A 24,913-nucleotide genomic window follows, 5' to 3' on the forward strand; every position below is an offset into this window, starting at 1 on the left:
GCATACATACCTGAGTTTGATTTAGGTATATGTAAAATAATAATAATTCAGGGTTAAAGTGGATAGAAGAGGTGAGGCCTGAGAAAACTGTCATTTGTTCAGGCTCTACTGTAGCCCTTTATAGTTTGAATTCCAAAGAAACGGTAAGAGAGGATTTATTGATAGATAATGCTGAGAACACAAAGTTTGTTTGGAGTTGATATGCAAATTGTTTGAGTCCCTGCTCATGTTGGTGTTGAGGGGAATGAGAAAGCAGATGAGATTGCAAAGACAGCGGTGAAATTAAAAGATGATGAAATAAGGAAAAGTTCCCTTTGGTAAATGAGAGGCCAAATCATTAATTAGAAAGGCAGTGAATGACGTATGGCAAAAGAAGCGGGACACAGACACTAATACAGCATACCGAAATCAATTAAGGTGAAGGGTTTCAAAGGGAAAAAAGATGTGGACGTACTGCTTTAAAATCAACGCTTTATTTAATGACAAAATGTGTGTCTGATAAATGTGAGGTTTGTAATGTTCCTGAAAATGTCGAGCATGTCATCTTGAAGTGTAGCAAAAATGATTCGGAGAGGCACATCTTATGCAACAACATGTATAAATTAGGAGGGGGCTGGAATTTAGAAGGGATTTTAGGGATGAGTGAGGAAACATGGGAGTGCTGCAAAGCTCTCTTTAATTTTCTCAAATCTACAGGATTGGATCATAACATAATTTTTTGTTTCATTTTGTTTTTATTTTATTTTATTTATTTTTGCTTTTACTGAGCCTGTAACCTGAAGTAGCCCTACATAAAGCCAAGATATTACACATACAGTAGTTGGCGGTATGCCCCTAAACAAGTTGGTTGCGATCCACCATTAAACCCAGAGAAGAAGCATAAGAAGAAAAGAGGGAAAGCCAGAGGTCATCTACTGAAGAAACATCTACACATCCCTAAGAATATGTGTGTTATTATGACCCTGAAACCAACTGTTTTTTTCCTATAAATGAAATTAACTAGTACTGGGAAATCAAATCCCTAATGCGTACAGCACAGGTTACAGAGCTAGTGCTAGGTGCTAGGGACTGAGCAGAGGTTTCATGCCTCTGGAGCAAGTGTCTTGCTCAGGGACACATTAGTGTCTCACAGTGGATTCAAACCCAGGTCTCTCACACCAAAGGCATGTCTTATCTACTATGACATCACCACCCCCATTTATTTTTCTCCTGGCACTGGTCAGCAGGCAGTTGGAGGGTGTTGGATTAAAGCGCTCAACCAAACGCTGAGTTGGCCAGAATCTCATTTGTTCTTCTGTAATAAGAAAAAGAAAAAAAAAGAATTGAAAGATCTGGACACAGTAAAAAAAACAAACAAAACTGAAACACCAAGATGAATGCCAAATGAAGCCCTCCCCTTCTACAATAACCTCTAAGACCAAATGTCACGCAGCATCAATCACCCGGTAGCAATGCTGGGCATCCACAACTGCAAGGAGAACTAATGAGAATGTTCCCTTGTAGTTATAGAACTGGGATCCTGAGTTAGCAGGGGCTTTGACAACAACCATCCAGCCATCCAGCGCTCCACAGCAGAGAGGAAAATTCCACTGCTCCTCAAAGTTCTCTGTGCCTCCACTCCTCTGTGGTTGGCACAGCCATGGACTCCTCCACAAAGTAGTCCCAAATAGCAGTGGCGACATCATCTGAGGTGCAGTGAACATAAAATCTGTTTTTGAGTATTACCGATATGGCTGTACAGCTGCTGTCATAAACTTAAAATTCCGTTGAGTTTATATCATTTTAAAATTATATATTTTGAGTGTTGAGCAACTACAGTGTTAGCATAGTGTTAGCCTAGCCCTGATCGATCCAAACTCCATTCAGAAAACAAGCATTTCAAAAATTGCAGTATGTAGCATGAATTTAGACTTTTTGACACACAAATTATGAAACTCACCAAAGACAGATTGTGTAACAGGTCCACGAGTAAACGGCAGGCGCTCTATAGAGAGAAACCATGGCAACGGCTTCTGTGCGCTACACAGCTGTAGCCTATTTAACAAAAGTTAAAATTATAGGCTACATAACTTTATCTATAGGCCTTCATCTAGTTTTGCGGGGATGCTCTGCCATGCGAATTCCCTCCTGTTGATGTCCTATTTAGTAAACAGTAATATTCTAAAAAAAGATTCTAGAAACTCACAAACAGCGAGGATCAGTCTCTCTTCCAATGATTTGTGCTGTGCCTTGCATACAAAAAGTTCAAGACAATTCAACTTCGGCAGCGGGTTGGTGTGTGCGTGAGGCGAGCACTTCACCTCACAACAGGGACACTTGTGGCTCTGGATTCTAAATTGTTTTAACAAGCAATAAAAGGTAATGCCTTGGCAGTGGCAAATAGCTTTTTTGTTCGATTTGATTATATTAATGTTTAAGTTGAGATTTATAAGAAATATTTTATTGCTACTGTATAAAGGGAATACTGCTGGTAAAAAGCACCTTATTTGTTTAAAGTTTTGTTATGTTGTGCATGTTACTGACACAGACCATATCAAAATAAGATGGAACAGATCAGAATAATATAAATAACAAACAGAACACAAGCAGACAAAGCCAAAATAATGCAACACAGAAACAGGAGTAAATACAAAGACATTAACCAAGACACAGAACACGTTTTAATGCTGAACTTCCAAATAAAACAGTTTTATTGTTTTTCTACCTAGAATCCTGGTAGCAGTTGTGTTCATTTAATGACCTCACAGGTTTTGGTATTTTGATTTAAAAGCAACAGGAGCTACTTTAAAGCTGTAAATATCAGGTCAACTATGCTCATGTATCTTTTTAAAATGTTGCAATAACTATGGTCAAAATATAGCAAAGTCAGTTAATTGAATTACCCAGTAAATTCTCAATATCATGAAGTTGTAATCATTGAACCCATCTCTCTACAATTTTAATCAGCAGCAGTCTGAAGTTCAGTCATACTGGACCATGGGGTGGTCACTCCAGGGAGGCAGGTTGCATTTCTAAATAAAAGTTTCACTGTTTTTCTAACTCATCTTCAGAATAAAAATCTAGCCCACATTGTAGCAGTGGTCAAAATACATGGTACATACAATAAAAAAGAACAAAGCCAGTAAATTGAATCACCCAGTAAAAAGTCAATATCAAGTATTTGGTACTCAGTGAACCCATCTCTCTACACTGTTAATCAGCAGCAGTCTGAAGTTCAGTCATACTGGACCATGGGGTGGTCACTCCAGGGAGGCAGGTTGCAGAGTTTCTCTTCAGTGGCTGTTTCGATGGGCCAGCCCCAGGCCTTGAAGAATCCAGCCAAGTTCATCCCCACAGTCTGGGAGAAGGTCTCTGCATACAGGTTCATCTTTCCGTTGTTGTCATTGGGAAAGTTGGACATCTTGTGGTAGGCAGCAAACACCTTCTTAAAGGCATCCCAGCCAAACTTTTCCTGGAGCTACATGGAAGGAGCCAGAGGTAGAGGAAAGAACAGAAAGAAGAATAGAACATTTTTTGTTGTTTGATAGTTAATGGTCACTAAAGCCTCACTGAGTTTAATGGGGCCAGAGATTTTCAGTCTACTTCAATTTTAATTCGCTTAAATGCTGACTCCAGTGTGACAGTTTCTCTACAGGGTGTAAATATACAGTCATCTCACCTGCATATATGTCTCCAGGGCCACCCACGTTTCCCAGTTGCTGAGTTTCTTGCCGCCCTTAACATACTCCTCTGCTCGACTATTTCGATCTGCTGAAGTCATTGCTGGATGAGCCTGCGTTGAACAAGATAAAATTATGTAATTGTGAAACAATGTAATCCAAATGAAAAGCCAAATATTTTTCTCAACATAAGATAAAAAGAGTAGTCTTTTGTAAAATCTATTGATGTAAAATATGTCCCATACACCTTACAACATGTTAGGTAGGTTCTCTAGTCAGTGCCCTTTGACCAGGCATTTCAGTAGCTGCTCCCTTCAGGGATGGGTTAAATGCAGAGGATAAATTTTGAATCCGTCTAATCTGTGTATGGTTTGTTCTTTATTTCTAGTGTAACAGGTCCGCGAGTAAACGGACTGTTTAGTTCTGTTCTAAAACCAAAACGGAAAAATGGAAAAAAGGTAAACAAAAAACAGACATCTGTTTTGTTTTTCTGTTTTAAACCCATAACTGAAAACAAAGGAGCTGTGTTTTGTTCTATCTTTGACCGGTGTTGTACCTACTGGTTTTCAAACTAACTGGCTGCTGTAGCCTACCATTGGATACACTCACAACTATCACTGAATTCATTTGATACTGAAGAAATATTAAAAACCGGAGGATTCTCAGGCAACTTCTGAGGCGTTTCTGTTCCTGTCCCAGTTGCTAGTGAGTTACAAACTGAACGGTGATCCTCCTTTTTTTATAACTAAAAACCCACCTATGCTGATGTTCAAGCTCATCTTAATTACATTTAATCAGGCACCGCCCTCGCCCAAGTGTATCTGCTGCAGGTTTATTAAGTGTAACACACAAAGCTACACTAATCGGACTCATTAAAAGTCTAAATCAATATTTTTCTATTTTGGTTTTAAAATAGAAAAAAACAAAAAAACGACTTGTTTAGTATTTTCCAATTTGGTTTTGAAACGAAATAAAGAATGAACCATACAGGGATTATTTTGCTACATGTACAGTGGGGCCAAAAAGTATTTAGTCAGCCACTGATTGTGCAAGTTCTACTACTTAGAAAGATGAGGTCTGTAATTATCATAGGTACACTTCACTATGAGACAAAATGAGAATTTTATATATATATATATATATATAGAATCCAGGAAGTCACATTGTAGGATTTTTAAAGAATTTATTTGGAAATTATGGTGGAAAATAAGTATTTGATCAATAACAAAAGTTCAACTCAACACTTTGTAACATAACTTTTGTTGGCAATGACAGAGGTCAAACGTTTCCTGTAAGTCTTCACCAGGTTTGCATACACTGTAGCTGGTCTTTTGGCCCATTCCTTCATGCAGATCTCTAGAGCAGTGATGTTTTAGGGCTGTCGCTGAGCAACACAGACTTTCAACTCCCTCCACAAATTTTCTATGGGGTTGAGGTCTGGAGACTGGCTAGGCCACTCCAGGACCTTGAAATGCTTTTTATGGAGCCACTCCTTTGTTGCCCGAGCGGTGTGTTTGGGATCATGGTCATGCTGGAAGACCCAGCCACGTTACATCTTCAAGGCTCTCACTGATGGAAGGAGGTTTTGGCTTAAAATTCCACGATACATTTTCCCGTTCATTCTTCCCATTTTCCTGTCCCCTTTGCAGAAATACAGCCCCAAAGCATGATGTTTCCTCCCCCATGCTTCACAGTATGTATGGTGTTCTTGGGATGCAACTCTGCATTCTTCTTCCTCCAAACACGACGAGTTGAGTTTTTACCAAAAAGTTTTATTTTGGTTTCATCTGACCACATATTCTCCCAATCCTCTTCTGGATCATCCATATGCTCTCTGGCAAACTTCAGACGGGCCTGGACATGTACTGGCTTAAGGAGGGGGACACGCCTGGCACTGCAGGATTTGAGTCCCTCTCGGCGTAGTGTGTTACTGATGGTAGCCTTTGTTACTTTGGTCCCAGCTCTCTGCAGGTCATCCATCAGGTACCTCCGTGTAGTTCAGGGATTTTTACTCACCGTTCTCATGATCATTTGGACCCCACGGGATGAGATCTTGCGTGGAGCCCCAGATCGAGGGAGATTATCAATGGTCTTGTATGTCTTCCATTTTCTTACAATTGCTCCCACAGTTTATTTATTTATCGACAGCTCTTTGGTCTTGGCCATGGTTGCGTTTGGAGTCTGACTGTTTGAGGCTGTGGACAGGTGTCTTTTATACAGATAACAAGTTCAAACAGGTGCCATTAATACAGGTAACAAGTGGAGGACAGAAGAGCTTCTTAAAGAAGAGGTTACAGGTCTGTGAGAGCCAGAAATCTTGCTTGTTTGTGGGTGACCAAATACTTTTTCCACCATAATTTCCAAATAAATTCTTTAAAAATCCTACAATGTGATTTCCTCGATATTTTTTTTCTCACTTTGTCTCTCATAGTTGAAGTGTACCTATGATGAAAATTACAGACCTCTCTCATCTTTCTAAGTAGGAGAACTTGCACAATCGGTGGCTGACTGAATACTTTTTGGCCCCACTGTATGTGTATGTAACAATTAAAGTACCTTTACCTTAAGACCAGGCTGTTTTAGCCATTGGTCTCTGGTGTTGTCAAATAAATTAAACTAATTTACTCCATCTGTTCCCTGTTGATCCTCAGCACCTCTTCATGCACATACACTGACCACAGGTTGCATGTACACTCTGTGGTGTGTGGTGGGAACTCCCAGCAGCTTCTCTGTTGGTTGTGTCCAAGCTCGTGTATGGGGCCCCACAGGCCTTCACTCCTGATGTGGTTGATGCTGACCAGCTCAGCTGCTGTGGGCTTGTGTGCCATGATAGGATAACCAGAATGCATCCAACCTGAACAGAGAAACAAATCTTTAGAGTTCCATATTTATGGTAGAGAAACATCACATTGTAGGGCAAGTGCATGCAATTTGAGCAAAGCACAAAACATCCTCATTCAATTAGTAATTTTAAAGAAGTGTTGCATTTTTTAAAACTCAAAACACTGTCATAATGCAGTATGTACTGGTCATCTAATGTCCCTGAGAGTCCTGGTGATTTATTTTCAATATACTGTACACACCATGGACAGCAGTTAGCACTGAGCAGTTCCCCCTTAGCGTTACCATGAACATGCAGATTTGGGAAACTAAATTGCCCGTAGGTATGAATGTGAATAATTGTCTGTCTATTTGTCTTAGCTCTGTGAATAGGATAAGCAAATAATAACTAGTCAATGTCAAACATACTTACCACAGGAAATCTGCACATCAGTTACAAAACGTTCTTTGCGGGGAAATTTGTGTGGGATGGCAGCAAGATCAGCGATACTCTTCATTATGTCATCCCAGAGTGCCGCCAGCTCATCAGGGCGCTCTAGGTCCCGAACAACATCTGATGGTACAGTAAGGATGATGTTGTCAAACTCCAACTCTGCCCAGGGTGCAGGGGCTGTGCGCAACAACAACCAATCAGCTGCTGTTGTCACACCTGAAAAAAACAAAGGGAGGGATTCAAATCACATCAAAGAATTATTGTGCAACTTTGTAAAATTATATATTTTTATGTGACACCTGCTAAACTATTTCACTTGAATTGTCCATCACAGCTGACATTTGGTGAGAACTAATGATATTGCATTACAACTAGATCTTCTTACTTACACTGCCCTGAATCCCAAAACAACCATATTATCCCCTACTATAATGGACAAAAATCACTACACACCTTCTATTTACCCCCCTGAGAATAAACGTATCAGCAGGCACATACCACACCACCTGATCTATAGTACGGCGCAGGTACAGCCATCTGCACTGTGACCTCTACCCCATGCAGTTGTGTTTTGGGTGGGGCTACCAGGTAGATGAGTCCACCCCACAGGTTCCACACCTGCATCAGCTCTGAGGTAACAGGAAATCGCTCATGAACACATGGTGCTCTCTTCAACTCTGCAGCGTTGAGATGGTCTGTTTGACATCCTATCTGGATCTGAGGAAGGCATGGAATTGTTTTACTGAGAATTAGTGTTGTTTGTACTATAAATAAAAAGATGCAAGGCTGAAAAGGTGGATATGATGATGACGACTGTAGTACATTTAAAGATTGAATGACCTGAGAGGACTGAATGACTTTCACTGTCTGCCACAAAGTAGGTTTAGTTGGACTGGGGTATGGACTGCTGGGAGCGGGCCGGTAATTTGTTAGGGGTGTTGGGTACTGAAGTTTGCATGTTGTGGGCTGGCCCTCCATTGGGGGCGCACCGTAAACAGAAACACAATGAACTCAGTTTTGTGCACTCTACCTTCCATCCCTTGTTGACTATCTCTGCTGGTATGGCCATGTAGGTCTTCATACCAGAAGAGAGGTAGAGACCCGTACTGATCCACTCCTCCCCTCCTGACACACACACACACACACACACAGCAGAAGCAAAGATTATACTCAGTCATATTTACATAGATTTATACAATGTAAAAGTACAAAACATAATTCATGAATAATTCACATATTTGTCCACAACAAGGTCTGACCTACTGTGTTAACATTAATCTTCATCCTGTGGTTGTAAACAACTGGCAGCAACAGATTATGCTTTGTTACGGCTGCCACCGCCCCCACCTGTATTTGCCTGTGCTTTTAAGTAGGCTATCTGTTATGCTGAGCAGGCTGTGCAAGCCCACGCGGAGGATTGGCTGCACAAGGAGAGAAGGTCCCGCCTACTTCCTGGGTTTGCAGTTACCATGCCCTCGATTGGTGCGGCATGCTCTACGGGCCAATCAAAGGGCGACAGTGACGACCTCCACCTGCTTAAAAGCCTGCCGGGTCTGCCATTCGAGGCAGCAATTTGACCTGAGTTGCTTGACTTGGGAATGCCCTCATAGAGCTTATAGTAGTGTTTTGTAACCCGTGTTAGACTTTGTATCTTGACCTTGTGTGTTTCACTGTGTGAAGGTAAGAGAGTGGGCCAGGTTTAAGCTTAGCTATCACTGACACCTTTCTCGCGCACACACCATAGTTGTTTTGTTAGTTTTCACCAGGCTCAGGGGTGCTGTGCGTTTTGTGTTTTTCAAATGCTGTAGGTTAGTGAGCTTTTGGCTTATTCTTGTTTTGTTAGTATCTCTGTAAGCAGTAATCCTCCTTTTGAGGATCTCCTTTTGTTATAATTGTTTGTTGATTTCCACAGCACCCATTGGCCCATCCTCTGTTTGTGCTCCCCTTGCATTACTTCAAATAAATATCCTTTCAAACCAACAACATCTGGTTTATGTTTATGTCCCTATATCCCTAGACACCTCGGGACGTAACAGCTTGATGATGTAGGGCAGGAGAGCATCAGGATCTGGGGAAACCTTGTATACCTCTGCTGCCACACTGAGGAGTAGGTGGTCTTTGGGAGTCTTTGCAGGGCAGCTGTCACACACCTATAAAAAAAAATAAGGAATATAAAAGATGTTGTTCTAACACATCTGATTGGTTGTTAGCCTTGTGCTGTTCTACTGGAATGTTTTCTAAAGCATACATGTTAGTCTATTTTGTCTACTCACCTGAGGCATGTCTGACTTCATTAAGATGTCAGTGAGGGTGGACACAATCTGCGTGTAGGAGGAGCAGTCATGAGCCTTCATGTGCAAGTACTTGGCACAGTCCCCACCCAGCTTTTTAAGACATTCCTCCTCGTCGTTGCTAAGTTCTTCACCATTGATCACATGGCCAGCAAAGCGGCCCAGAAGGTTGCGGAAGTGGAAGGTATCTTTCGTGGCCTGGCTGGGCACAGGGGCCTTGTATAAACCTCCTTCGACTGTTGTCTCTAACAAGCTCAAGCCCATTTTGTTCAGGATCTTGTTCCCTGAAAGACATTCCAGGAAACCTGATTTAATCGATTGTGATTTATTGTTGGAACTGTTATGGTTAGAGTTAGACTGAGTTGGATAATAAGAACAGGAATTTGTCATTTCCCACTTGCCTCCATGATGACTTAATTGCCTTCTTCACCAGCTGCAATTACCCTTACCCAAGTGTGCCTGTTGTATATGTAGAAGGCCTTGACACAAATCACCCCCAGCCTGTATATAGTGTACATTCCTTCTTTGCACTCATCTTTACCAGATTGTCTTGTCTGCCCTATCTCCTAGCCTTCCTGCCAGTTGTTCAGTGTTAGGAGTAACGCATTAAAAAAATAATGCAATTACTGTAATGTATTGCTTTTTGCTGATATAACGCATTACTAAAATAATCAGTAATATTATACCCATTACAATCTCAGTAACACACGTTACAACGCACTTTTTACACAACACACGTTTTGTTTTTTTAATAATTCACTGAAAAAACATTTCAGCATATTATTTCCTGTTCCTGTAATCTGACGGTTAAAATTTTTTGGCAGGGTGCAAACTATAGGGGAGCTCGGCTCCTCTTAATTATACGGTAGTTCCCCTGATGGATCATATGTAAATGCTATGTGTTTGTGCTTTAACGAATTACTTTAATGATCAGATAGGCTACTGTCAGTTCATCCTGACCGATCCTGTCTCTCTCCTTTCTAACTCTCATTTCTCTGTCCCTTGTCCCCCTATATTTTCTACATCAGCTCAGTCTGCATTTGATGTATCACACTTTATAGTCATTCTACCTGTTTTTCCTGTGTTTACATTTACTCATTTAGCTGGCACTTTTATCCAAAGTATCTTACAATTGCTATATATGTCAGAGGTTGCAAGCCCATGGAAAAACTAGCAGTTAAGAGTCTTGTTCAGGAACACATTGGTGGATGTGTCAAGAGGGAATCAAACCTAGGTCTCTTGCAACAAAGGTATGTGTGTTATCCACTGTGTCATCGCCACCACGTTTAATTGCCATGTACTTCCATGTAATAATTCTACAGGGCCTGTACTCTATACTGTGTTAATGACTGCAGATATGTTTCTCACTCAGCAATGTGGATGCACCTTTTGTAGTTTTAAGCACAAGTCCAAAACAAATCCTGAACTTTCACTTCTATGCAGACACTACAACTCTGACTGCCTTAATGATATTAATGTTTGAATGGCCAGCAATTATCTTAACTTAATCAGGATCAATCTATTCTCATTGATCTCAAAATCTCCCAAAATATAAACTTGTCAATCCTGTTGCTGACTGCACACCTTTTTTTTTGATACATATTAAAAAAACATTACCAAGACTGTCCTTTTTCACCTAAAGAGCATCTCCAGACTACCACCCTTTCTTTCCAACTCTGAAGCAAAGATTCATCCGCACCTTTATCACATCCCAGTTAGACTACTGTAATGCCCTTTTGTTTGTGTCCTTGGGAGACTTGAAAGGGGCTTAAAAAATTAATATTTTATTATTATTATTATTATTATTACCATCACACCAGACAGTAGTACTTGGAATATGCTTAGCATGCATTATGTTGTGGGATTATTATGGGATAAACTGGGAAGTATATAATCACACTCATGTGGTGCATATGTAACAGAGTTTATGTAATATATTATTCCACTTGCTCTAAGTCATTCATTTATTATCATCATTATCATTATCATTATTTATTTTATTATCCAAGCGAGCCAACTGTATGACTGAGCAATACATATTCTGTTCCTGTTCAGGTAATAAACGGCTACATTGAGAGATTAACACGCCTCGTACTCATCATTTCAAATACACAATGCGGAGTCGAGGGGTAGTTGAGCACGGTTACACATAATCATACCTGAGAAATCTGTCATTGGGTTTTGCCCGCAGTGTGTCTGTGCCCAGTACCAGGCATGTCCACCAATCAGCAGGCCTCCTCCCTCTGCCACAAAGTGTTGGATTTCCTCCACATGATCATTGCTGTACGCTGTACACACAAATACACTCAGGTCTTCCCTGAAGTCTGTCTTCTCACACTGTAACCCTGACTTGCTGAGAACTTGGAGTGCTGGATCGTGCACTACACCAACGATCCCCTTCCGGCCTTCATCCAACCAATGAATGGCATTGTTCCAAAATGGAGCAAATGTCTGTGATAAGGGCAACAGTTTGTTAATCACAGAAAAAGATTTGGCAGATAAACACACATCTCATTATTCAACACACTGCAGAACTGGTGGTGGCCAGAAGTTAAAATGTAACAACATAAATAGGCAAAGTAATCACTTACATCAAAGATTGGTTTTTAGAATTGTATCCTTCATAAGTCTAATTGAGCACATAATGACAATTTGCACATATAGTTTAGGTATAAAACCTTATTATGTGCTCAATTTGAATTATGAAGTAAATCATTTTAAAACCAAACTTTAATTTAAACTCTACCTTGTGTCCCATAAATCCTTCATGTGTAACCACAATGACTCGTCCCTGCCCATAGTAGGCTCCTGCCAGGAATGCCCGTCCATTGTTTGTGGTCCCGATGGGAAAGGCTAGTGGTCCATGGACCAGAACCTCAGAAGGTAGTGCTCCAGTGTTGAGGTCGAACTCTGAAACCCCCTGGAGTAAGAACTCCAGGTCATCCTCAAAATCCTTCCCATTTCTGTATTTTAAAGAGTGAAGAGGAAGAGAAAAGATGGATGTCAAGTATGACAGATACAGTATATGATATAATTACATTAATGAATAAGTGTGTGGTGTAAACTAGCCAGAGTGGTTAGGGAGGTAGTAGGAAGGCACACTCAGACATCAGACATCATCAATTTTATTTACAGAGTTCTGCAGTAAACATATAACTCAACAACAAAAAAAACAACCAAACCAATAAAAGGATTTAAGGAAAAAAACTAACTCTTAGTGGGGATGGGACACACAATACTGACGTTTCTACACTGTGTCAAGATCCTATAAAGCACATATCTTTTGAAACACTGACTGCTCCAAAGCCTGGTTCAAAACATCAATGTCACGTGATCATGGCTAAGTCAAGCATTGGTGGAATTTACCTCTGTTTCAACAGGTGGCATAACTGCCACCTCTATGCTTGATTGGCAGGGTTTGGAACAATCCATGCATCTAGTAAGTAGTGAAATATATATAGTGATAGAGAGAAAGAGTGACAGTGACAGATTGCACAAGATAGGTTGGAGATGGTGATTTGATGTGGTGTGGTCAGACAGTGTAGATCTGTGGCATTGCCAGGCTCTTGTAAAATTGGGGACATAGCCCAACCCATAAATCCTCCATGTTTTCACCTGATAAGCCACCATCCCATCCCCACCTACCCAAAGTAAGCCTGTAAAGCAACAGTAAATGACCTCTTCGACCCACAACAAGAACTTACAGTAAGTCTATTAACAGTCTAATTTTCTGTTGCTATCTTGTTACGCTATTTGTCAAACGGAAGCTTGTCTTTTGCACCTTCGATTTCACTCCTTTTTCTCCTCCTATTTAATAGGTCTCTATCTGAGACAATCACACTCATAGATAAATTCTCATCCATCTCAGACTACTCCAATAATTGAAGTAAATCCATAGTTTTACTTGTTATGTGTGATTTCCAGAGTATATCTACTACGCTGCTACAGTCAGGGAAAATCACACGCTTCTCAATAGAGGATGATCTTGTTCAATGGATGACATTGCTCATATCACTCATGCGGGAGCAGAGAAAGACTCTCAGCACAAATGGGGGTGGGCCTCATCACAGGGTCCACCTGCTACCAAGTAATTTATACAAAGTTAACCTCGGACTCACTCCGAAAGTTGACTGGGTCCATCAGTGTCGCGGCTGCCAGAGCTTATTGCAGCCATTCTAGTCAATACTTGTGCTCACACCAGAAGTGCTGCAGCAATTTCCAGAAGTGTCTCTCCTCTCCGCTCCGCTCCGGAGAACACGCAGCCTCTGACGGAAGCCGCATCAAGCAGTACAGAGCAGAGGAACCGGGAAGGTAGTCTGTGCCCTGTGTAGACTCCTGATCGTATATCAACAATACAGTTCAAACTGACAGAAAAGAAACAATTTAACTACATAGCCTGCTAAGTCATAGTAGAAGCTCAGAAATCAAGCACTAATCACCAAATCAACAAAACAACGTAGTAACAAAACACGCTCTGTAGTGCTGTTTGTCCATTTTCAGCTACTGTAGAAACATGCAATATGACGGCGCAACATGGCAATGTCCACGGAAGGGGGGACCTGCGGTTATGGAGATAGAAATGGCTCATTCTAAGGTAATAACACCACTGAAAACATTTATGGATCTTATATTGCATTTCTGTCAATAGGTCCTCAGAAATATTATACACTGAACCTTTAGGTGCATTTAATAGCAATAATGTATAATGTAATAATTTTACTCTGGCCTCTTCTTTAAGTTTGTATTTGACATTATACCTTATTATCTCAATTAAAAGTACAGAAACAAATGTAGGTGACACAAAAGGCAATTTATTATTTTGGCTGGTAAAAAGTGGTTAGCTGGTAACGCTTGGCCAGTGGATTTTTTAATCTACCAGCCACCTTGGCAGGTATATTAAAAACTCTTTTGTTAAAGCAAAATCTGTCTGGCACAACACAGTATCCAGCTCCTTGTACTGTATGCAGGCTGCTGGGCGGGACTGGTTTAAAAAAAAAAAAAGCTAAATAAATCCATTTAATATGATTGTAATTACTACTGCTAATGGAGTTTGCATGTTTTCCCCGTGTCTGAGTGGGTTCTCTCCGGGTGCTCCGGCTTCCTCCCACCGTCCAAAGACATGCGGCCTAGGTTGATTGGTGACTCTAAATTTTCCTTAGGTGTGAGTGCGACTGGTTGTTTGTTTATGTGTGGCCCTGCAATAGATCGGCGACCTGTCCAGGGTGTACCCCGCCTTTCACCCGATGTCAGCTGGGATTGGCTCCAGCCCCGGTGCGCAGTACCGGAACCTCGACATTTTACTCTTTGGCATACCGGGACATTTTCTTGCGTACCGAGACCTCTCCTAAACTGCCGGTACTCTGCCCTCTCCATATCTGGTTCTCTGGGCGCTACGTGACGCTCACCCGTTCCCGTTCTCGCCTGCCTGCTAATCTCTGTGGGCGGATGGAAACGAGGGAGAAGAGAAGCTCGGGTACCTTTCAAGCAGCTGTGTACTGAATGTAGCATGTCAAGTGTCACTTGTTATGAACCGACCAATCACAGCCTGGATGGGGTGGGACATTTAAAAATATAGAATAGATAGGTGTCATTTACGCTGGGGAAGCTGAGGACAGGTCAGAATCAGAATGTCTCCATCACTTTTTGAAAGCTTTTGTTAAAAATGTTCTGAACAACAGTAACAATAAATGTCAAATAACAAATGAAACAAGGCACAATAAGAAAACATGCAATGCAACTTAAATATAGAAGAAACAAATGTGCATTGTCCAAAAGCTGATTACTGCATTATATTCCATTATATTTTTATATTTAGAATTATCACCTGTCACCTTAATTTTGTTTCCCTTTATACAAATACAGACATTTCCTCCATAAATTGGTGCAGAAAATGTGTTCAGAATGCAGGAATGTCCTAAGAAGTGTCTTATATCTTGCACCTGAGTGCAGGATCCTCTAACCACCTATAGACTCACAAGTGGTTCCAGAGTGTGACTGGATCAAAGATTTGCAGGACCCTCTATCCACTTGTGAACGCACAGGTGGGTTCAGAGTGTAACTGGATCAAAGTGGCCTGCGGACAGACGTGTCCTAGTTTCTCTGTGGTGTCTGAGGTTTTTGGGGTTTACAGCTGATAAGTTTGACTTAACCAAACTCTGTGGACCCAAATTGATGACTAAAAAATATTAAACGTTAATTGATTAGTGGGTTGAAATGGGGTTTCCTGCAAAATGGAAGCTTTAGTCTAAAACTACTGAACCAGCTCAAGACATGTTTGGAGAGAAAGGACAGCAGAAATGCAATAGAGTGAGCAGCCCTCTCCAGAGGAAAGAAAAGAAAAGTAAAAAAACTGCAATTCAGATGGGTTGGCTGTATGAAAACGAGAACTGAGGCCAAGGAAAGCTCAGAACTGAAAATTAAAATAGATTCATTAAGGATCTGATTAACCTGATTAGCCTATTGATGACTGATGAAAGAAATAAAGAGAAGAAATCAAATGATTATATCTTCTTTAACGGAGGTACACAAGTCACGGAATCCATTCCGGCTGATCCAGTCCTGGACTCCGCTCCTCCTCTTCCAGTATGCTCCAGTCTGCAATCCAGTCCAGTAAGAAGACTATCTGACCGGGCAGCAGGACATTGTTGAAGCCATGGCTCACGTGACCAGCCTGACTAGCTAGCAACAGGATCCAACCAATCACACACACTGTGAGTTACAACCTCTCACAGATGAAGTAAAAATCTCAAACACATTGAGTATCTTAGTAAGTGTTTGTAATGAATATGGAGCACAAAGGGGTTGGGAAATTATCTGTTAATTTGAGTAACTGTTAATTTGGTCAAACCTAGCAGGTGAGATCACTGCTACATTGCCAGTTTAAAACTTCCCAAGAAGAGGGGCAGATACTGTATATATGGTATTATGTGGTATGTGATATTCCTATTTTGATGAAACATGACAAAACGCTCATTTCAGTAATCAGAACAATAGGAATGGGGAGAGAGGGTGACCTCTAAGGCACGGCAAACACACACATGCATAAAGACACCCCTGCTGCTGCATGCAAGGGGTAGGCAGAAACAAAGCAAAGTCTAGTTTGATTTGGATGAGTCGAAGATTCTAAAATGATATCTACTAAACAAGAAGCGCTTGAATGTATTAAACATGTTTGTTTATCTGTTAGTGATTCAAAGGCCTGGTCATGTTTGGAACTCACTGTTATAGGCTGGAGTCACCATCCCCTGTGATGACTCGCCTGCCCACTGCCACAGCTTTCTATTACAGGAAAATCAGTGGGGAAGGCCAACCAACAGAGCACAGAGTGGTAGAGTATTATAGATCAACAGTAAATGGTGTAGTGTATCCATGAGCACTAAGTCTGAAATTTTCACACAAACCTGTTATTGATTACATCAAATGCCACACATTTCTCCATTGGTGATTCAAAGGCCTGGTTAAGATTTTACATTAACCACACAGCTGGTCCATCACAAGAAGCATGCTGGGATGACCAGTGTTTGCTAAAGTGGTTAGCTCACAATGGCCACACACAAGGCTAGTCTGTCTCAATTGCAATTCGAACAGACAGGATAAACCTGGGACATAAGAGAGAGTACATCTCTCCCTCACACTGCATACAAGACTTTTCCATCTATTCCAAAATGAATCACTATAAAGAGGAGATGACGATTTTGTAGGCCTATCCTAATTATTAACAAACGTCCAAAGAGAGATGAATATCTCTCCCATGATTCATGGTGAAAAACAGTGTACTTGACCAATTTGAAACTGACAAAACTGAGATGACAGAGCCTCACTGACGGAAAAGGCTCTACACAGTCCACCGTACCTGGGGACTACCAAGACCTGACCTTTGACCTGTGTTCTTACTTAGGTGGTTGACCAGAAGACAGTTACCTGACCTGGTCTGACACTACATCTTGTTATTGAACACTTTGAGCTCCAAGGTTAAGACTCATTCAGAGAGGATGAGACCGGTTTAGAACATGCTACTGTCTAGCCAGAGCTATCTTAGAGAGATATTGGAACAAAACATCTACGGACCAACTCAAAATCTCATGCTGTAGTAATCTGTGTCTTTCCTACAGGTCCAGATGTGATCTTATGATGGACTGAATTTACACCATGTGAATAAATGAAATACTGTCTTGTAAGTGCTGGCATGTTAAGTAAATAGGTTAAAGTTTTCCATAAACAGGAGGCTAGAGCAGTGGCCAAAGCCCTAACAAGCCAAATAACTGAGATTATTCTCTGTTTTCCTTGCTGGGTAATGGCATCAGCAATTTACAGAGGGCTGATGATGTAAAATGGTAACAGTATGACATTGCCTTCACAGTTGCCCCTTGTAGCCACGGCTACTCTCCCTCACCTGGAGCTAGGGACTTGGGTACTAATCAAGGGCCACAGGTTTTCCTTTAATTGGTTTTCGGTGTCCTTTCCAAGTGCTTTTCACCACCGAAACCACAGTGAAAGTCATGGGAAGGAATACTTCCACGTCCACCCCAGCCGTTGTAAGCCTATCCCAGAGCCCTATGACGACTTTGAGCCCTCCATCCCAACTCAACCAGCTCGACCTATGCAGACCAGACGTTCTAAGTACAGCACGCCAGAGGAGTAACTTACCTGTGTTCAGGTAACCACAAGTCACTCCAACTCGAATGAGGACATCACGGTATTTTTAATTGACCACACATATAGGCATAGGTACATAACATTCATTGCTTCGCGGGGACGTGAGTGACGGTAGAAGGGAAGGGAAGGGAAGGGAAGAAGAAAGAAGCAGGCAGCAAACCTACACCTACACCTACACTACACATATTGAAATACAGAGTGACCAACGAGGAACTGACGATGGAATCCAGGTCCACACGACCGTGGCACCCTTTCCAGTTGCCACGTTGGGAGTGGTTAGGTCTCAAGGGTTCAATGTTGTTTTTGACTTGTATTTCTATGATTATGGTGTTTCCTATTCTGTACACATTTGACAAACATCCACCTGCATCCAACTCAACCACACTGATATCGCATAGTCTTGGAGCATTCTTCAAAATTAATAATAAAAACAATAAAAAGATTGTTACTTATAATTGTTACTCAATTATTTGTTTAATCCCTCACTAGCAAGATACAATTTCCACGACAAATACTACACACAAATTATCCATAGTACACATATACAAATAATGTACACATATCTACACATATAACATAGGAGTGGCATCATCAACTTGTCTGTGAGTTTAATGCTCTTACAGTGCAGTGTACAAAACGTTTCCCAAAGCGTGAGTTTTTGTAGAGCAGCTGTCTGTGAAGCCAGATAGGAGAAGGGTGAAGCATGAGTTAATAAGGTGGCTGGGATTTTGTACTATGGTATTTGCTCTGCAAGCAGTGGCAGTATTAATGAGGGCTGGCAGGTTGGGAGTGGGAAGACCTATTACTTTGGAGGAAGTGTTAGTGATTTTAAGAAACTTATTCCTATTGGTGAGAGAGAGCATGGTGAAGTACCAGGTAGCACAGTAGGCTACAAGAAGATGGGTCCACCATCATCGGGTCAAGATTCTAGTTTGTCCATTGTTTTGGTTTATGACAAAATACCTGCAAATGTAATTTAATTCCCATCAGGCTCAGCTATACTTTGTTAATTAGCAAACATCTTAGCGAAATAAAATCTTTAACTGAGATGTTGATCATTAGTTTCACATCAGCATGATAGAGTATTTTATCATGCTGATGTTAACATTAAGGTCAAGGCACTGGTCTGGATACATACAACCTACCAGAGCCGCTAGAATGCTTTCAGACTCATCTTTCCTTACAGTTCTTAATTGAACTTGATTATAAACTTGAACCAAACGTGTGCAGAAGTTTCAACATTGACTGATTCGCAACCATTACACAACTTAGAACCAAATATGCCAAGAAAAAGTATACACTCACACTATAGCCATCCAGGAAGATGGGATCTGAGGGTAGACAGGAAGGCACTCTACTTTTCCATAGCGCTCAGAGAAGTAGATCCCTGCCACACCAGAAACCTTGTTGCCTTCAAACTGAAGCAGCGTGTTCTCCTTGGGGTGATTTGCAGCCCAGTACCATGCCTGCCCTGCTATCAGCACTCCTCCTCCAGCTTTCAGAAAGGCCACCAGGTCCTTTACGTCTGCACCCACGCTGTAGGCATCAGTCACATACACCCCCACGTTGCCACTAAAGGCCCCCACAACTTCTGCTTGGAAGCTGGATTTGATGAGATTATCAGAGACTGCCTTGACGTTTTTGTGGACCCCCACAGACAAGTTTTCAGATCCATCTCCTCTCAGCCAGGTCACAGCGTTCTCTACCAGAGCAGGAAAGGCGGTCATGTAGCCCTCATGACCCAGGACCACGATCCTTCCACTGCCGTACAGAGAGGCAGCCATCAGGACCTGGCCTTGGCTGTTCATTGCTAAAGGGAAGGCATGGTCTCCTATCAGCACCAGGTCACTGGGAACACAAAAGACCCCGGAAGTCCAGCTCTCTCAAGCCTCTCATCAGGGTCATGTAGGCTCCCTCATGTCGGGTTTGTGTAGGCTTGGTGGACATGGTGAGAAGGACTGATGAAGATCAGATGAAGAGGAAAGTGGTCTGTTAGCACATGTAGTTTAACAGTTGTTCTTGGATGGATATATGCTGTGTCAGTCTGGCTGTCCTGTGGGAATAGAAAGAGAGCTGACAGACATTAAAACAAAAAAAAAGTACTACTGATGACTTTCTGTTTATGTTACAAATCTACAACAATAAAGTGAGAACAACAAAAAAATCTATCTACATCATCAGCTTCAGAGACAAAAAGTAAAACTGGTAACATAATATGCATTACTGAAAGTCTGCTGATTTTCATCACAAACTAAAACAAAAAAAAGTTACATGGTTACCTGAACGTTGTCTTTCTGATTGTATTATCACACTGTGGCCCAACGGTTTCCAAAACAGGCAATCCACCAAGAAAACTACCTGACGGAGAGAAGAGTGGATATAAATGAGAGCAGGAGGAAGTATTTGAGTGAAAAAGGTAAAGACAATATGAGGAGGGGCTTCAGAACAAGCCAATGTGAGAGAAGGGAAAGATCACTGGACAGCACAGACAAAACTGTGCTGTCCTGTGTTTGTCCTTATTCCTCAGGCACTGAAAAAGTTGGTTGAAACTGTCCAGGTATGGTCTCCTGTTCATTAGGCTAAGTTAGTGCACAGCTGGACAAGAATTTGGCCCACCCCTTCTACATGAGCACACTCAATCATATTGCTGTGTACTGACAAATTCATAACCTTTAACTAAAAAGATCATTAAGTGACATAATATATATCATTTTAACTGATGGCAACATGTGCAGTTGATAACCAGCCGATAATTTTAAAAGTTCAGTTACTTGAATGCAGGAGATTAAGAGCAGCACAGTAAGTAGTATTATTAACTAAGTAGTATTATAACTATTATACTACTATATATTACTTGACTATATTTAATCTCTAACAGATGGATTTTGACCCTTAGCTAATCATTACAATTTCAGGGACATTTTGGAAAATGGTCTCTATTTGTTAGCTTGTTTCTAATCTTTCCAACCGCACAAAGCGGTTTTATAATACATCACATTCACTCTATTCACACATTAATGCCACTGGCATCAGAAACATAATTTACCTTGGAAACTAACACTAATCTGTTACTAATCTTAGCATTCAAGAAGAAACGGGTGAATAAAAGGCAGCACCAGGTAGTGAAGTAAATGTTTATTAGTCTCTTTTCCATTGACAGGGAAGACAAATACATATTGTGGTGAAAACAGAATTATGCTGAAAAAGACACATTGACTTTGTAAAACAAGACTTTCTACGTATAGTGTTTGTCACAGCTCGAGCAAGCATAGTAACAGGAATACAAGGGTAGGACCCAAATGCAGACGCCTGTGGCACTAAGTAACACAAATAGAGGAACACAGGCTTACTGGATGGTGAGGGAGGCAAGGGTCAAAACCACAGAAGACAGTCCGCACAGGTAAACAAATCCGACAAGGACCCAGCAAAAATAGAAAATCCAATGGTCAGGCAATAATAATAACAATCAAAAACAAAATGGTAAGGCAGACCAAATCAGGGAAACAATAAGTGAAGCATACAGCAACATAACATAGGGTGACTACTAAGAAGACAGCAAAAAAGGACTGGTCAGATACAGCAGGGCTGATGAGATAAGTGGGAACAGTTATGTTAATGAGTGGGGCAGTTAGGTGATATGGAAAAGAGGGAAAGTCTGAGGGCATCTGCCAGACAGATGGAAAAGGGCAATGAAAGGACTGGGGAAACAGGAAAGTTTGAAGAGGAGGAACAGCTGAGTTTTCCTCGTTCCTCGCTTGAACCAGAAGTTGTTCTGGTCCACCATCTTGCAGACCCGCCCCGTGCCGACACGCCCCCTTATGGTGTAACCATTATATTGATTTGACGATGATGAAGTTGTTTAACACATCTAGATGTGAATACCAGGAAATGAAAGCTGAAATTCTGAACTCTTGTCTCATTCTCATCTTTTGATCTTAAACCCATAAATGTCTTCAATGAACAACAAAAACAAAGGAATTTGCCTTACTGTTCCAATACTTTTGGAGGGGACTGTAAACAAGGAGTCCGACTAAACTGGTCACTAAACTGCATTAAAGTCTCTCTATTATGACTTTATTAGAGTCCAAGCACGAGAAACGTGGAACTGAATGAATCTTTTTTTTCTGCAAACAAATCACATTTTTGGCAGCTTAACTAAAGTCCACTGAATCCGCCTGCGGTGCGTTATGGCTGCGCCGCGGATGGCCGAGCTACTTGCTGCAATTCCAGTCAATGCTTCTGAAACCACCATGAGTTCAAGCACACATACAAGCACACACCTGGTTGCACTTAAGAACCACACCTCTAGCAGCTGCTTAAAACTACATCTTACCCCTTGAATAGGGTGACCAGATGTCCCTGATTTTGGTGGCCTGTCCCCGTCTGGAGCTGTCCCCTGAAATGTCTTGTTAATAATAGACTGTATAAGGTGTTAACAGACCTGAAATCAGATTTTACGTGGCCAGAGAGACTAGACAGCAGAGTATACAATGCGTGCCGAAAAGAATGTGCTCTATATCGCCCAGTCTCTTTACATCTACAGCTGCTTTTATCTGAATCAAACAGACATAATGTGCAAACAAACATCATTTTATGTCCGTGGTAATAGCAAAGTGATACTTTAACATTTCTTTTAACAGAATAATCACAATTGTGGCCAATAAGTGTTTATAGTTTACAGCGTAACCATGCATGACATTTATGTGATTAGCCTATACAGAAGGCAATATATAGGCCTATTGTTGCCGATGGAATATGTGTTTGGTAGGCCTATGTCTAATATCATTGTTTACATTTGGAAAACGGAATGGACCCTGTAATTAACATGTCTTACAGCTGAGTTGTTATGCAAAGCAAAAAAGGATCCAGGAGCAGATACAGGGTTAGGGCAAAAAACAAGAGGATTTATTGACAGAATGAAGGTTGAGGTCTCTGGTGCGTGGTGGTCGAGAGTGGCAGGCAGGCAGCGAGACCCAAAAGAGACTCCAAAACAGGCGGACAAGCAGAGCTTCCCCAAGCAGCGATCCCCTGAGACAAAAAAAAACACACATTAGATGATGGCAACACGAGTAGAGAAACACTAGCAGAGTGTTTGGCCTGACGAGTGGTTGACCACATAGGTTAACTGACAATCTGGCGAATACTGGAGGAATGAGCCGGGTATAAATCAGCAGTGGTGATTAGTAGATTGACTTCAGGTGTGTGGGAAGCTCCAGGAACTTCAGGAACACCTGCAGACATGCAAACAACAAACAACAGACAGAAAGTAGACAGACACACAGGGAAGGGGGGAAAAAATAGGACAAACTAGGGACTGGGAAGGATGAGCCACCAGATCACCATATGAGTTATATATAAAATAAAGACATGACCTACATTATTTAGCTTGCTGTGTACCAATCGATCCATTCATTTTTACCTGTTGAAATACCTTTAAATTGCCAACACAACCTATGTAAACCACTTGAAGTGATTGCAGCTTCCACATATTGACTGAAAAGTAGATTTTGCCTCAAAACGACTTGATTTAATTTAGAAGTTATATTTGACAGATTATAACTCACCTAGTACTTTTTACCTCTTAAATTGCCTTTAAATGGCCAAAACAACACATAAAATGCATTATTCTACTTGCCAGAAAGTGATTACAGCCTCTAATTATTTCATATATATTAACATAAATGTCATTTTTTAATGACATGACCACCAAACCACAAATGTCCCCGTTTGTCATTTCAGAAATCTGGTCACCTTACCCTTGAACCTCATGGTGGAGCTAGAGGGTGTGTCAAGGGATCACCCACTTCATTAGGAGTCATAGTCTGGGAACCATGAGTTTCTGTACCATATTCTGTGCCAATCCAGAAGGTAGACATTGACATATTTTAAGTAAAAAAAGTAAAAACTTTGACCTATTGGTGGTAGATGAAAAGTCAGAGCTACATCAAAGTATTTATTATTCAACCTTTAGGCACCATGAATATGTGTACCACATGTAATACCTATCCATCCAATAGCAACATCAACCTCATGTTGGCGTTGCTGTCACGGTCACAGACAGGTGCAGTTCAATGATTTATTGTCCATAAATGAATAACCTTACTATATAAGCTATGTTGGTAGACAGGCAGGTACAGGAAGCATTGCAGAGGGCCGGGGGATGAGAGAGTGTGGCTGAAGAGAGGGATTGAGGAGCTAACTGTGACAGAACCCCCACTCAAGGGGCGGATCCCAGACGTCACAAAAGGCTGGTCAGAAACACCAAGCAGGGAGGGTCAATAGGGTCGGGAGGAGGGCTTCAGGAGCAAGAAGCAAGACGGTGGTGCAGAAGACCTCAAGCGAACAGCCTGGTCTGAGGTAGCAGGGAAAGCAGGTCTGGAAGGCCACTTGACGGACGACTTGGAGGTTGGTGATGTAGGCGGTACCCTTTCAGAAGCCGGTGGCGAAGGCAGAACCCATCTGGAGCCTGGCAACAAAGATGGCCTTGGGCAAAAAGTTGTTGAGAAATTTCACTAAGAAACGCAAATGTCAACCTCATTTTGGTGTTACAGTAAAAGTCAAATGGTCACCAGAAAGTCAGTAGGATTCATCCTCTGGTTACCATAAATGTCTGTACAAAGTTTCAATCCAATCCATCCAATACTGAAGTCTGAATGCTGTGGATGACCAACAGATACTCCGACATTGCCATCCCTAGAACAACATCAGGGTGTCTAAAAACAATGGGTAATGCCCCTAACAAAGTGTAAATTCCTCTTCTGTTCCTCTGATCTCCATGTCTCTATCTTCCTTCTGTTTTGTCTTTTTAAATACAGAATCAGAATAATTCTATAAAAAACTGTATATTTCATATCTTGGCACATTTCTTTCCTTCTTCACCCCTTAGAAATTCAGAATCAGACTTTGAGTTCCTACTCCAGGAGTTTGATCTCCAGAATGGGGTTCTGGCTCATGGCCCACTAGACATCTCGACCCACAGAATGAGCCTTATGAGAGATTAAGGGAAAGATCCTGCATCATTATCTGTCAACACT

At 41.4% G+C, this 24,913-nt stretch overlaps 1 pseudogene; it reads right to left on the reverse strand.

Annotated features, from left to right (window-relative positions):
• Positions 1-3,214: 3,214 nt before the first annotated feature.
• LOC119882762 lies at positions 3,215-21,438 on the reverse strand (annotated as a pseudogene).
• Positions 21,439-24,913: the final 3,475 nt, after the last annotated feature.

The sequence above is a fragment of the Micropterus salmoides genome, unplaced genomic scaffold (genome assembly GCF_014851395.1).
Source record: "Micropterus salmoides isolate LMB-PRFRI ecotype aquatic unplaced genomic scaffold, ASM1485139v1 Ms_hic_scaffold_3, whole genome shotgun sequence".
Classification (NCBI taxonomy): domain Eukaryota; kingdom Metazoa; phylum Chordata; class Actinopteri; order Centrarchiformes; family Centrarchidae; genus Micropterus; species Micropterus salmoides.